This window comes from Oryctolagus cuniculus, unplaced genomic scaffold, assembly GCF_964237555.1.
Source record: "Oryctolagus cuniculus unplaced genomic scaffold, mOryCun1.1 SCAFFOLD_55, whole genome shotgun sequence".
Lineage (NCBI taxonomy): Eukaryota > Metazoa > Chordata > Mammalia > Lagomorpha > Leporidae > Oryctolagus > Oryctolagus cuniculus.
Window position 1 is genome coordinate 365,381 of NW_027208214.1, and position 13,865 is coordinate 379,245.

At 47.7% G+C, this 13,865-nt stretch overlaps 1 long non-coding RNA gene and 1 pseudogene across 1 annotated transcript; both read left to right on the forward strand.

The window, feature by feature from the left end:
- Window positions 1-2,166: 2,166 nt before the first annotated feature.
- LOC103346286 (ras GTPase-activating protein 4 pseudogene) lies at window positions 2,167-4,896 on the forward strand (annotated as a pseudogene).
- Window positions 4,897-11,210: 6,314 nt separating this feature from the next.
- LOC138847945 (uncharacterized) lies at window positions 11,211-13,150 on the forward strand. Its single transcript, XR_011385819.1, has 3 exons — window positions 11,211-11,271; window positions 11,628-11,787; window positions 13,062-13,150. It is a non-coding gene; the product is annotated as an uncharacterized lncRNA (long non-coding RNA).
- Window positions 13,151-13,865: the final 715 nt, after the last annotated feature.

Sequence of the window (13,865 nt, forward strand, 5' to 3'; positions counted from 1 at the left end):
TGAATTTGGGGTCTGCTGAGGGTGGGCTGTCTGAGTTCAGGTAAATCACTTGGCCTTCTTGTACCTAGTTACTTCCTTCACAAGATGCCTAATATGTTGCCTACTTCACAGAACTGTGAGGATTAACAATGGTTTAACACAGGAGCAATGCTTAATACAATGCTTTGTAATTGTGTATTATGCACTGAAAAATCTACTGCCATCAATACAAAAGCTTTCTCTCATAGTGACACATTCCAAAACAGATTTTAGTGACACAGAATCTTGAAAATATCAATGACGATCAAACCAGGTTTATTTATTCCTGCATATGATAAAAGTAACACTTTCTTTTCTCTTTGCTTTGTTAGAAAGTTTGGCATAAAGTTACTTATTATTAGTAGTGTATTTTCCTTGTTCCTACATGTTGCTCTTGAAGTTGACCCCATTTGGAGAGTGTTACTGTACATTAAATTGCTAAGTGGAACACTTAGGAGGTAACACTTTATCTTAAATTTGTGGGGAGCAACTCGGACTAGACTAAGTTACTGGAATTAAGACTTATTCTATGCATCTGATCTCCCACAATATGGCGCTGGGAGAGGAGGCAACAGCTTCTACCCAGCTGCCTCTCACCAACTTGACAAGCTGCAGGACCTGCTCCTGATTGGAGGAGAGCAGCGTACTCGGCGTGTGGGTAGCAGAGTTGGGATTGGTGGAGGAGGACTATGAAGGAGGAGAGAGACAACATGCACCAGGAACATCTAAGGGGAACACCTAAGGGGAACACCTGTGTAGCCCCCGAGAGAGCCGGCCGGTGGTGTGCCGCTCCCCTGAGGAAGTGGGGAATGTGGCCAGGGGGAACTGCCCTTCCACGGAGGTGGAAGGGACAGTAGCCAACCCGGGAAGAACCAGCAGCAAACCCGGGGAGGGTCGAGCAGACGAAAGAATAGCGCAGGGTCCTGTGTCGTTCCTCCACGAAGAGGGGGAGCGACATAATGGTGCCGTGCCTCGGATAGGAAACCTAGGAGGGAAGAAGTGGAAAATACTGGAGAGAGAGACTAGAAGAGCCTAGGGGAAAGCCGGACGGAAAAGGTGCCGGAAGAAGCTATTGAAAGCCTAGGCATAGACTCAGATACGGACTACGGGGGGAAGCTGGGAGAAATCTCTAAGGTCGAAAGCGAAAGTGAAAGCTAGAACAAACAGACTCAGATGTGGACTGTGGGAGAGGCCAGGAGAAATGAGGGAGGAATATTGTTGGAGGAACGTTTGGGGAAACATACCGGATAGGGTCGGTAGCCAACCCGGGAAGAACCAGCAGCAAACCCAGGGAGGGCCGAGCAGACGAAAGAACAGCACAGGGTCCTGTGTCGTTCCTCCACGAAGACGGGGAGCGACATATTGGTGCCGTGACTTGGATATGAAGCCTAGGCAGGGTTTAGTGTCGTTCCTCCATGAAGAGGGGGAGCGACATAATGGTGCCGTGCCTCGGATAGGAAACCTAGGAGGGAAGAAGTGGAAAATACCGGAGAGAGAGACTAGAAGAGCCTAGGGGAAAGCCGGACGGAAAAGGTGCCGGAAGAAGCTATTGAAAGCCTAGGCATAGACTCGGATACGGACTGTGGGAAAGAAGTTAGGATTTAAAGTGAAAGCAAGAAGAAACTTAGACTCAGATACGGACTGCAGGTTGAAAGTGAAAGGGAAACCTATAAGAAACTTAGACTTGGATACGGACTGTGGGGAGAGGCCAGGAGAAATGAGGGAGGAATATTGTTGGAAGAAAACTTAGGGAAATATACCGGGTAGAGAAAAATGTTAGGGAGGATGAAGCCGCGAGTGCAGGCTGAGGCGGAAACGGAAGCCATCTTGGAATTCTTCAAGTCAGCCCGGGGAGCAAGAGGCAGAGACGTGGGCCACCAGGTTGGAATTCGCCAGGTTAGTCCGGGGAACTTGGATTGAATGCTAGTGGCGGAGACGTAAGCTATGCTGTGTGACTCGCGGAAGCCGCCGCGTGCAGAGAGAGCACGGGGCGTGAATAGATAGGGAACGCGGGGCTGGCGCGAGGCCTTGGTGCGGACACGAAGGGGCATGGAGACCGCGGAGTGTGCGCGCGAAGCCGAGCCGCGCAGAGCCGGGAGCCCGCCGGCGGGGCGAGGCACTGGGAAGCCGTGCAGAGCCATGAAGCTGCCGCGGGGCGAGGTGCCGAGAAGCAGCCTCGGGGCGGGCACTGGGAAGCCGCAGGGATAAGAGAAACAGAAGTTTAGAAGTAAAATGAGAGAAATAGGAATGCTGGAAGATAGAAGTAAAATGGGAGAAATAGGAATGCCCGGAGATAGAGAAATAGAGAAATAGAAAGGCCTCCCCACAACATGGCAATGAGAGAGCTTGGATTCGGTCTGCCTGATTAGTGAGGCGATGAGCACCTGCGGGCGGCTAGCAGCTTATGCACCGCAGGTCACCGAAGACAGGCACGTTATCAACACCAATAAGTCTCCCCACAATACAGCAATGAGAAGGCTTGGATTCGGTTTGCCTGATTGCTAGGGCTTGTAAGCACCTGCAGGCAGAGCAGAGCATGCACTGCAGGGCACCGAACACAGGCACGCATCAGCGCCTAAAAACCTCCTCGCAACATGGCGAAGAGAGGACCCAGATTCGGTTTGCCTTATTGGTAGGGCTTGTAAGCACCTGTGGACAACTCCAGCAAGCAGAGCAGAGTGTGTGCCCCGGGGCACCGAAGACAGGTGCGTATCAACGCCAAAAAATTAAAAGAAAGGGGGATCTGTGGGGAGCAACTCGGACTAGACTAAGTTACTGGAATTAAGACTTATTCTATGCATCTGATCTCCCACAATATGGCGCTGGGAGAGGAGGCAACAGCTTCTACCCAGCTGCCTCTCACCAACTTGACAAGCTGCAGGACCTGCTCCTGATTGGAGGAGAGCAGCGTACTCGGCGTGTGGGTAGCAGAGTTGGGATTGGTAGAGGAGGACTATGAAGGAGGAGAGAGACAACATGCACCAGGAACATCTAAGGGGAACACCTAAGGGGAACACCTGTGTAGCCCCCGAGAGAGCCGGCCGGTGGTGTGCCGCTCCCCTGTGGAAGTGGGGAATGTGGCCAGGGGGAACTGCCCTTCCACGGAGGTGGAAGGGTCGGTAGACAACCCGGGAAGAACCAGCAGCAAACCCGGGGAGGGCCGAGCAGACGAAAGAACAGCGCAGGGTCCTGTGTCGTTCCTCCACGAAGACGGGGAGCGACAAAATTGATGCTAAATACATTTTTAAATTTTTTTCACATAAGAAAAATGAAGTATTTATTTAAGTGTATATGGAATTACAATATATGGAATTCCTGGGCCTGCTGTTCCAGCTGGAGCTGAGCCGCACCAGCGAGGCCAACACCCTCTTTCGCAGCCACTCTCTGGCCTCAAACTCACTGGAGTCTTTTCTGAAGGTGGCGGGGTGCGGTATCTGCACGCCGTGCTGCGCCCCATCCTTGACAGGGTGTTTGAAGAGAAGAAGTACGTGGAGCTGGACCCCAGCAAGGTGGAAGTTAAGGACATAAGGTGCTCCGGGGTGCACCGCCCTGAGTCTGAGGTGCTGGAGCAGGGTGCACAGATGCTGCGTGCCCACCTGAGGGCGCTGCTGAGCGCACGCTGTCGCTCGGTTCGCGCATGCCCCTCCGTGGCCGCGCCACCTTCCCCCGCTCTCCAGGGTGTGCGCGCTCGCTTCCCCAGCGCCCAGCAGGAGAACCTGCCGCTCGTCGCCCTCACCAGCTTCCTGTGTCTGCGCTTCGTCTCTCTGGCCATCAGTCGCCCAAGCTCTTCCCCCTGCGGGAGCGGCACGCGGACGCCTGAACCGGTCGCACCCTGCTCCTGCTGGCCCAGGCCATTCAGAACGCGGGCAGCATGGACACGCTGGCGCCCAGGGCCGAGGAGGTGTGGATGGAGCCTCTGCAGCCCACAGTGCGCCGGGCGTGGCGCCGCTGAAGGACTTCGTCACCAAGCTCAGGACATCGAGGAGGAGGAGAAGGAGAAGGAGCTGCACCTGCAGCCATCTCTGAGGGTGCAGGCGCTGCCGCTGAAGGAGGGGCCGCTCTTCCTCCACAGGACCAAGGCCGAGGGCCCCCTGGCCGCCTCCTTCAAGAAGCTCCGCATCTCCCTCTCCACTGAGGCCCTCAGCCTCGCCCAGACGCCCGGCTCCAGGAACAGCACCCTCGTCAAGCTGGCCCACATCCAGGAAGCCAAAAAGGGGGAGGGGAAGAGCTTCGGCAGCTCCCGGGTCATGCGGGTCATCTACAAGGGGTACGTGGGCCAGCCCCAGACCGCCCACCTGCAGTGCAAGTGTGTGAATGAGCTGAGCCAGTGGCTGTGGGCGCTGCGGAAGTGAGCGCCAACAACCCAGCCTGCTGGGCTCCTGCCAGCCCGGCATCTTCCGCTGGCACAAGCGGAGCTGTGGCCACCAGAGGGACAAGTCAGGTGGGGGCTGTGACAGACACGGGCGCGGGGGACCCTGCGGGAGTGCAGTGACCCTCTGCACCACGACCTGGAGGCCCAGCTCCTCTCCTGGCACCTGCGGGGGTGGGGCCTGCACCACGGGAGAAGTGTCGGGAGCTGTCTGCAATATCCAATAAGAAATACGGAATTAAATGTTGTTAATTTTGGTGCAAAAATTTCCTAAATGCATAGTTCTTTCATACTAAATATTGTCCATTGCACAGTAAGGACCCCTTGTGTTTATGGCCTTAAATATTTTTGAACCAAATGAGCAGAGTATGTGAAACCTTGTCATATTTGTTTGTCTTCAGTTTCTTCTATGAAGCCCAAAGTCAGGAGTCTCTCTGCCCAGCCATGATGTTTCAAGTGACTATCCCATGCTTTGTCAGATTTTTGGAGTTCTATGATCATAAGCACAGTCTAATGCATTTTCATTAATCACCAAATTCTTAATATTATTCACAATAACTCCTCATCCACCAGTATCCCCAGACAGGCATTAATCTAAACTCTGTCTCCAGAGATCGGCCGTTCTTTTGGATATGCTACAGTGTGTGGGTTTTTGCTTCTGATTTCCTGTCTTTCTTAAAATATTTTGTCTTTCATTATTTTTGTGGTCTTTTATTTCTTAATTGATGTGTATTGCCAAATAGTATGCATTTATAAAAGCTATACTGCCACTGTTTTTCTTACACAGTAGTATTTGGGTTGCTTTCATATTTGGCTTTCATGAATACTGCTCCAGTGAGCCTTTATGGACATGTGGATTTTGTATCTTTTAGTGGCATACCTGGGAGATAAACTACTGAGGCAATACACAGTCCCATGTAGGACATGCTGAGAAACTGCCGAATTACTGTCCATAGTGGCTGCCCTGGAAGTTTATGAGGGTTCCATGCTCTCCATGTCCCTGGCAACATTTATCTATGGCTGAATCAATCATTTTACTGTATAGGAATTGATATATTTCCCAAGATTTGATTGCATTTCCAATGACTAATTATAATCATATTTTTTTCTGTATTAAAATTTAAGTGTCCTACTGAAATCCCTGCTTTGTTTTAAAAATTGTATTTTCTTACATTTTTTTCTAGTATAAAATCCATTCTTAAAAATTTCTTAGTAATATTTTCACTTTGATGCTACATTAAATGCTAATGCTAATTTTTTTCATGATGTTCATTGCTACTGTACAGAAATATAAGAAACTCTTAGTATAGTTCATTGTATGCTTATGAAATTATTTGAAAATAGATCTTAGTAAAAATAAGACTGGGAATAGGAGAGGGTGGAGGAAGAGGAGTGGGAGTGTGGGAAAAATCACTACATTCCTAAAGTTGTATTTACAAAATATAAATAAATAGTTATTCAAAAAAAAAAAGAAAAGAAGATCAAACTTGGAAATCTCATAGGTCCTTAATACAGAAGGAAAAGTAACCAAAAAGTGTCATATTAACATTAAAACAGATACACAGACCAAGTGACTGGAACAATAAGACACACATTTAATATATAAGCCATGCTAATAAAAGAAAATCAAGGTTTGATAAATTCATTCATAGAGAAAAAACTGACTAAATTCAGCTTACGATTTAAACCCTAAACAAACTATGAATTGACAGTGAAGACAAGTGCTATTCAAAGTCATGAAATCTCAAAATGTAAATTCCACTTCTATAGATTACCATTTAGGTGCTCTATTAGGTATCACAGATCATAAGAGACTGTGTTTGTCCTTTTGGGACTGACTCATTTCACTAAGTACGATGTTGTGCAGTTACATCCATTGTGTTCCAACTGACAGGATTTCTGTGTTTTTACCACTATGTAGTATTCCATGGTGTATATACCGCATAATTTCTTTATCAGGTCTTCAGTTGATGGGCATTTGGATTTATCCATATCTTAGCTGTTGTGAATTGAGCTACAATAAACATGGGGGTACAGAAAACTCTTTATTACGCTAATTTCATTTCCTTTGGGTAAAATACCAAGAGTGGGATGGCTGGGTAATATGGTAGGTCTATATTCAGATTTCTGACTTATCTGCATACTGTCTTCCACAGTGGCTATACCAGTTTACATTCCCACCAACTGTGTATCGGATTACCTTTTCCCCCATTCTCACCACCATTTGTTGTTGAAAGCCATTCAGATGGGATGAGGTGAAACTTCGTTGTGGTTTTGATTTGTATTTCCGTGATAGCTAGTGATCCTGAGTGTTTTTTCATGTGTCTATTGGCCATTTGGATTTCCTGTTTTGAAAAATAACCATTTAAGACCTTTGCCCATCTCTTAACTGGATTGTTTATTTTATTGTTGTTCAGTTTCTTGAGCTCTTTATAGAATCTGGTTATTAATCCTTTATTAGTGGCATGGTTTGCAAATAAAATTTCTCTCATTCTGTTGGTGGCCTCTTCACTTTGCTGAGTGTTTGTTTTGCAGTGCAGAAGCTTCCAAATTGATGTGATCCCGTTTGCCAATTTTGGCTTTGATTGGCTGTGTCTCTGGGCTCTTTTCCTAGAACTCTTTGTCTATGCCAATGTCTTGGAGGGTTTCACCAATGTTTTATTTAGTAATTTGATGGTATTGAGTCACAGATTCATGTCTTTTTCCCTTTTGAGTAGATTTTTGTATAGGGAGTAAGGTAGTAGTCTTGCTTCATACTTCTGCATGTGGAGACCCCGTTTTCCAGCACCATTTGTTGAAGAGACTATCCTTGCTCCAGGGATTGTTTTTAGCTCCTTTGTCAAAGATAAGTTGGTAGTAGAAGCATGGGTTGATTTCTGGAGTTTCTATTCTGTTTCATTGGTTGGTCTGTCTGTTTGCCTGCCAGTACCTGGGAGTTTTCATTATAAATCTCCTGCAGTATATCTTGAAATCTGGTATTGTGGTGCATCCAACTTTGTGTTTGTTGTATAAGATTGCTTCAGCTATTCAGCGTCTCTTGTGTTTCCATATGGATTTCAGTATCATTTTCTCTATGTCTGAGAGGAATGTCCTTAGTATTTTGATTGGGATCACATTGATTTTGTAAATTGCTTTTGATAGTATGGACATTTGGGGTTTGTTGTTGTTGTTGTTGTTGTTGTTGTTGTTTTTGGACAGGCAGAGTTAGACAGTGAGAGAGAGACAGAGAGAAAGGTCTTTCTTCTGTTTGTTCACCACCCAAATGGCTGCTGCAGCCGGCGCTGCAGTGATCCGAAGCCAGGAGCCAGGTGCTTCCTCCTGGTCTACCATGCGGGTGCCGGGCCCAAGCACTTGGGCCATCCTCCACTGCCTTCCCCGGGCCACAGCAGAGAGCTGGACTGGGAGAGGAGCAACCGGGACAGAACCAGCTCCCCAACCAGGACTAGAACCTGGGGTGCCGGCACCGCAGGTGGAGGATTAGCCAAGTGAGCTGTGGTGCTGGCTGTATGTACATTTTGATGATATTGATTCTTCTAATCCATGAACAGGAACAATTTTTGCAATTTTTGTGTCTTCTTTTATTGTTTCTTTAATGATTTGTAATTATCATCATAGAGAAATTTGAAATCCCTCTTTGAAATCATCTGTTGTGATAATCATATGGTTTTTGTTCTTCAATTTGAGAATGTGATGTATCTCATTGATTTGCAAATGTTGAATCATCTCTACATACCTGTGATAAATCCCACTTATTCTAGGTGATTGATTTTCTGATGTGTTGTTGGATTCAATTGACTATTTTACTGTTGGGAATTTTTATGTTTATGTTCATCAGTAAAAATGTTCTGTAGTTTTTCTTCTCTGTTGTATCTTTTTCAGGATTAGTAATTAAGGTCATGCTGGCTTCATAGAAGGCATTTAGAAGGATTCCCTCTCTTCAATTGTTTTGAATATGTTGAGAAGAATTGGAGTTAGTTCTTCTTTAAATGTCTGGTAGAATTCAGCGTTGAAGCCATGCAGTCCTGTGCTTTTCTTTGCTGTGAGGGTCTTTATTATTGATTTATTTTCTGTCTTGGTTACTTGTCAGTTTAGATTGACAAATCAGATATATTTTCCAATTATTCCTTGTAGAGGGCCCACAAAGTGTCAAGCACCGTTTTTGACACTGGAGATTCAATTTTTTTTTTCAAAAAATTGCAAGTTTCTGTTTTGTACATGATCTGTGTTATGTCTCTGAATTTTTTTTATAGTTGGATTTCACTATCGTGTGTGATATCTTTTCATACTTTTCTTATTTGGCTTTATGCACATTATCAATGTAAAGTCCTTAACTTATTTTTTAAAAATATTGATTTATTTATTTGAAAGTTACACAGAGAGAGAAAGAGAGGCAGAGAGAGAGAGAGAGAGGTCTTCCATCCACTGGTTCACTCTCCAATTGGCTGCAATGGCCAGAGCTGTGCTGATCCTAAGTCAGGAGCCAGGAGCTTCTTCTGGGTCTCCCACGTGGATGCAGGAGCCCAAAGACTTGGGCCATCTTCTACTGCTTTTCCCAGCAGAGAGCTGGATCAAAAGTGGAGCAGCTGGGACTTGAACCGGCACCCATATGGGATGTCGGCACTGCAGGGAGCACTTTACTCACTACGCCACACTACCTGCCCTGTAACTTTTCTTTATTTTTAAAAAAGACTCATTTATTGATTTAAGAGAGAGATTTTAACTGCTGGCTCACTCTTCAAATGCTTGTAACACCCAAGGGATGGAGGTCAGAGGGAAGCCAGCAGCAGGGAACACAATCCAGGTCTCCCATGTGGGAGGCAGGAACCCAATTACTTGAGCCCTGCTGCTTCCTAGGGTTGGTATTGCCAGGAAGCTGTGTATGTGTATCCTAAATCAGAGAGTCTGTGGTTTTCCAACTGGGTGAGACCAGGCTCTGTCTACCATTTTCTTTCAACCAGGGGACCCTGTCCCTCAGAAAACCTCTCTATTTCCATCTCTTTGTACAGTAATCACCTGTCTCACAGTGTATTTGTGAGATTGTGGTCAGAGGAATGTAAATAAAACCCTTTGAGGTGAGTCTGCTTATATCTGTTGATATCCACCCCTCTCCCAGCCCAGCACCTAACTATCCATTGCAATAGTGAAAAGTGGGCAAAGATTTACCCAAAGTAATGTGAGAAGTAGACAGGAAGCAGCACAATAAAACCCTAAAATGCACCCCCACTGCCTGTAGCACCTCCCCACAAAACCCCTGTGGCATCTAGGAATCTTCCATTGTAGCTACCGGTTTTTTTGGGAAAGAGGACAGCTGTTTGTGTTGCAATGCTGTGTTATTTCTGTTTTTCTGCATAATAATACCACACATAACAATAAGAGCACACACTTAGTATCTCAGAGTTTCTGTGGGTGAGGGTCTGGGCATGGCCCACCTGGGTCCTCTGCAGCCTGCTGTATCAAGGCAGGACTGGGTTCTCATGGGAAAAGAAAAAAATGTTCTACTTCAACCACGTGGGCTGGAGAAAGGGTTCAGGTCCTTGCAGTCTCTGGAACCGAGGGTTTTGGGTTCTTACTCACCTTAGCTGGAGGCCATCCCCAGTTGCTTGTCATGTGGACCTCTACAACATCACCACACAACTTCATCAAAGCCAGGAAGAGAAGAGTCTCCTAGCAAGACAAGCATTGGACTCTGTGTCAGTCAGCTTTTGTTGTATTCCACTGGTTGGAAGCACATCGCATGCCAACCACACTGAAGGGGAAGGGACCACGCAAGGACCTGACTTCCCAGGAGACTTGTGAAACGCAAGTCACAGTCCCCTCTGTGGCATCTGGAAACCACCTTTCTTCGAAATTTTTGAAAGTCATTGAAGGGTTTTAAGCAGTAAAGCGCCATCACATTCTGACTTTAGAATGGTCACTACCCAAAAGGAATGGAGAACAGATTGGTGGGAGAGAACACTTGACTTAAGGAATCCATTTAGGAAGCTTATGTTTGTATTCCTAAAGAAATGGTGGGGCCCCCAACCAAGGGAACGCTAGTGGAAACAGAGGTGGACAAATTGGAGGGTTATTTAAGTCATATAATAAATAGGACTCAGTGTTTAAAAAAAAATAGCCAGTGAGGGAGAAGACGAGAATATTCCAGTTCTGGGTTGTGCAGCTGGTGTGGGCAGCAGTATCATTCCCCGAGAAGGGACAAGTGTAGACGTGCTGAGTCTGAGGGGGTTGAATCAAAGGGCACACTCCCTAGCAAGAACAAACGTTTCTGATGGATTGAAGCTAATTGGTATGCCTCCAAAGAGGCTATTGCTTGAACATTTTTTAATGGTTCAATTTTTCCAGCTCATCTCACACAGGTGAATTTTAAGTATTACAGGTAGCCTACGGATGCAAGAACATCGGACAGAGTCTGCAACCAAGACCCTGTTCCTAGGAACATACAATCGTTCACGTTGTTTGAAGGCAAAGGATGAGCTTGAGGAGGGCAAAGGCACGGATAAAAGCCAAATACGCCAACATGCCTAACAGCACATTCACCTGGTTTGAACTCAGCAGTTCTAAATGCCGCGCTATGAGCACACGCGTAGACAAAGCCCAAGGACCCACATCTCTGGTGTTCGCTCCCTCCCCGACTCAGTTATCACACACAAGACACGCCGCCAAAACTCTCGCGAGAGGGAAGGATCCTGCTGGCACCTCGGAGTCTCCCAACCGCGCCACGCGCGCTCCCACCTGCGGAGAAACAGGCTGGCGGGGCGCGGGGGCTGCTGGGAACTGTAGTTCCGAGCGGGAAAAGGCCCGCCAGCCTCGCGCCGCTGTCTCTTACGCATGCGCGACTCAGAGCTGGCCCAAGAAGTTCGTAGCCTTTGTCAGGCCCGGGATGGGAGGTGGGCGTGGGGATCATTCCTTGAGGAGTCCGAGCTGGAGTCTGTGTTTGTGAACGGGGGCTGGAGGGACTGAAGAGCAGCTGGAAGCCCTCCCCTCTGGGACACCGGTGCGCGACGGGCAGGGCAAGCGCGGGTCTGGGGCCAGCGCCCGGAGCAGAGCCGGACTTGTCCATGTGCCCCGGGGGACGGCCTCCGAATCATCTCAGGCCCCCACCCCCAGCCCCAGGACGGCTGCGAGGGTAGGGACCCAGCCTCAGGGTGCCGCCCCCGGGTTTCCAGGCTCCCGCTGGGTGGGAGCGAGGCAAGCTCCACCGTGAGCCAGACGCCGTCCAGACCTGACCGTGACCTTTCCGCAGATCCCCCCGCGGGAAGGCAGCAAGGACGACCGCGAGACCCCCGAGGGCTTCTGACTGCTCTGCCCGCCCAGTGCTGAGCTGGGGAGAAGCGCAGCATCTTCGGGGCATGGAGGAGGCGGTGGTCATGGAGACAGAGTTGGCAGAAATGCCCGAGGAGGAGGTAGGATTGCTGCCGAGGTGAGCGTGTGGAAGGGCGGGATTCTACTCTGGAAGGGAAAACGGTCGCCTCAGGGAGATCCCTGCTTGGCTGTCGCCATCGTCTTGGGGATGCATGGCTCTTTGGAGTATGCAGGGCTTGGGATGGAGCCACAGCCCTGCAGGGTGCTGGTAGACCCTTCAGAACCACCAAAAACAGCAAAATGCTAGGCTCAGAGGCGTGAGCATAGTGTCCTCAATTATTTTTTTCACATTTTTCATCCCAAGTTATTGTCCCAGCGGTCTCCATCGGGTGGTCTGAGAATTCAGGTTCGCGCTTGGCAAAAAACATGGCCCCACACCTGCTACCCACTTTATCCGTACAATTACCCTATGATTTCAGTACAGAGAATTTTGTCATTGGACATACAAGAAAAGCAAATTTTGTCATTGGACATACAAGAAAACAGATGTGGAAGTTGGTCAGCGACTTCCAATTCTGCTAGACCAATGGTCACTTGAATTTTGGTTTGTGATTTCTATGTGGGATTTCTCTTCCTTCTCTCATACTTGAGAAACTTATAGATTGAACCCTGGGCTCAACCAGTGAAAGTTAATTTGAGGTGGGGTTTGGCAGCCTACATTTTATTTATTTTTTTAAGATTTATTTCTTTGAAAGGCAGAGTTACAGGAAGGTAAAGGCAGAGAGAGAGAGAGAGGTCTTCCATCCATTGGTTCACCCCCCTCCCCCAAAGTGGCTGCAACGGCTGGAGCTGTGCCTATTGGAAGCCAGTAGTCAGGAGCTTCCTCCAGGTGTCCATGTGGGTTCAGGGGCCCAAGGACTTAGGCCATCTCTGCTGCTTTCCCAGGCCATAGCAGAGAGCTGGATTGGAAGTGGAGCACCCAGGACTCAAACTGGTGTCCAACTGGGATGCCGGCACTGCAGGTGGTGGATTTACTTACTCTGCCACAGTGCCAGCTCCAGCAGTCTACATTTTAAATAAGCATGTGGGATAATTTTGGAGGGCCATGGAGCCTACTTCTCCAACAAAAGGAACTGATGTATTCTAATTTCTGGTTCTGAGAGTGCCACCTTCTAGAATGTGTTCAGATATAAACCCCAAGTAGCAATAATCACAGACACTTTCCATGGTCTTGAGAGGCAGTGGGTTGACTTGGGCTCCCCTCAGTCTCAGTGTTTGTAGGGAGCACAGTTTGTGTGGAAGCAGGATTTTTAGACTTGCAGTTCTGAGGACAAGAGCGGCTGAGGCCCCGTCATTACTTCTTTCTTGCCCTTAGCTCTGTCATTCCAGGAGTCTCCCCTTTCCCAAGAAAAGAGTGCAGACGAAGGCGAAGTGGCAGCTCTGCACCTCACAGCCAGGTCCCAGGTGAGTGTGAGCGCTAATGATTGCGGAAATCCCACCTTACTTCTCAAAGTACAGGTGCATTCCTTTGTGAGACTAGAGCCACTCTAGAGAGAGCTGAGTTCTAGGACATTACAAAGGGCTCAGTAGAAAATGTCTCCTACTTACCCATGGTACCTTTCTTTTCCATCCGTATTCATTGTTCTTTGGCAGACAAATAAGCAGTATTTTCCTCTTTCTACCTGCTGTGCTAATTTCCGTTTGGTCATGTGGGAAACTATTTTGCAGATAATGTGGTACGTGTCACTTATAACTTGTTTCTGTATGGGGAAACAACACACATATGCCTTTGAAGGAATTTAGGAAAGCACCTTAAATGCTGATGTGATTCTAAAAACAAGTGTCCAGATAGTTTAAAGGAAGGCCTATGAGAATCCAGTGGTCACAATTAGAATTCAGCCCTCCAAGATAAAGTATGCTGAGGTAGTGTGTCTGCAACTTTTAAGTTGTTGCCCTTCCCCCCAAAGGGCCAGAATAGCTAATATTAAGAATTGTTGGGGCTAACATTATGACACAGTGGGTTAAGCTTCCATTTCTGACATGAGCATCACGTATCCGAGTGCTAGTTTGAGTCCTGGCTGCTCCACTTCCGGTCCAGCTTCCTGCTGATGGTGCTTGGGCCGCTGCCACCGACATGGGAGACCTGGATAGAATTCCTGGCTCAGCACTGGCTGTTGTA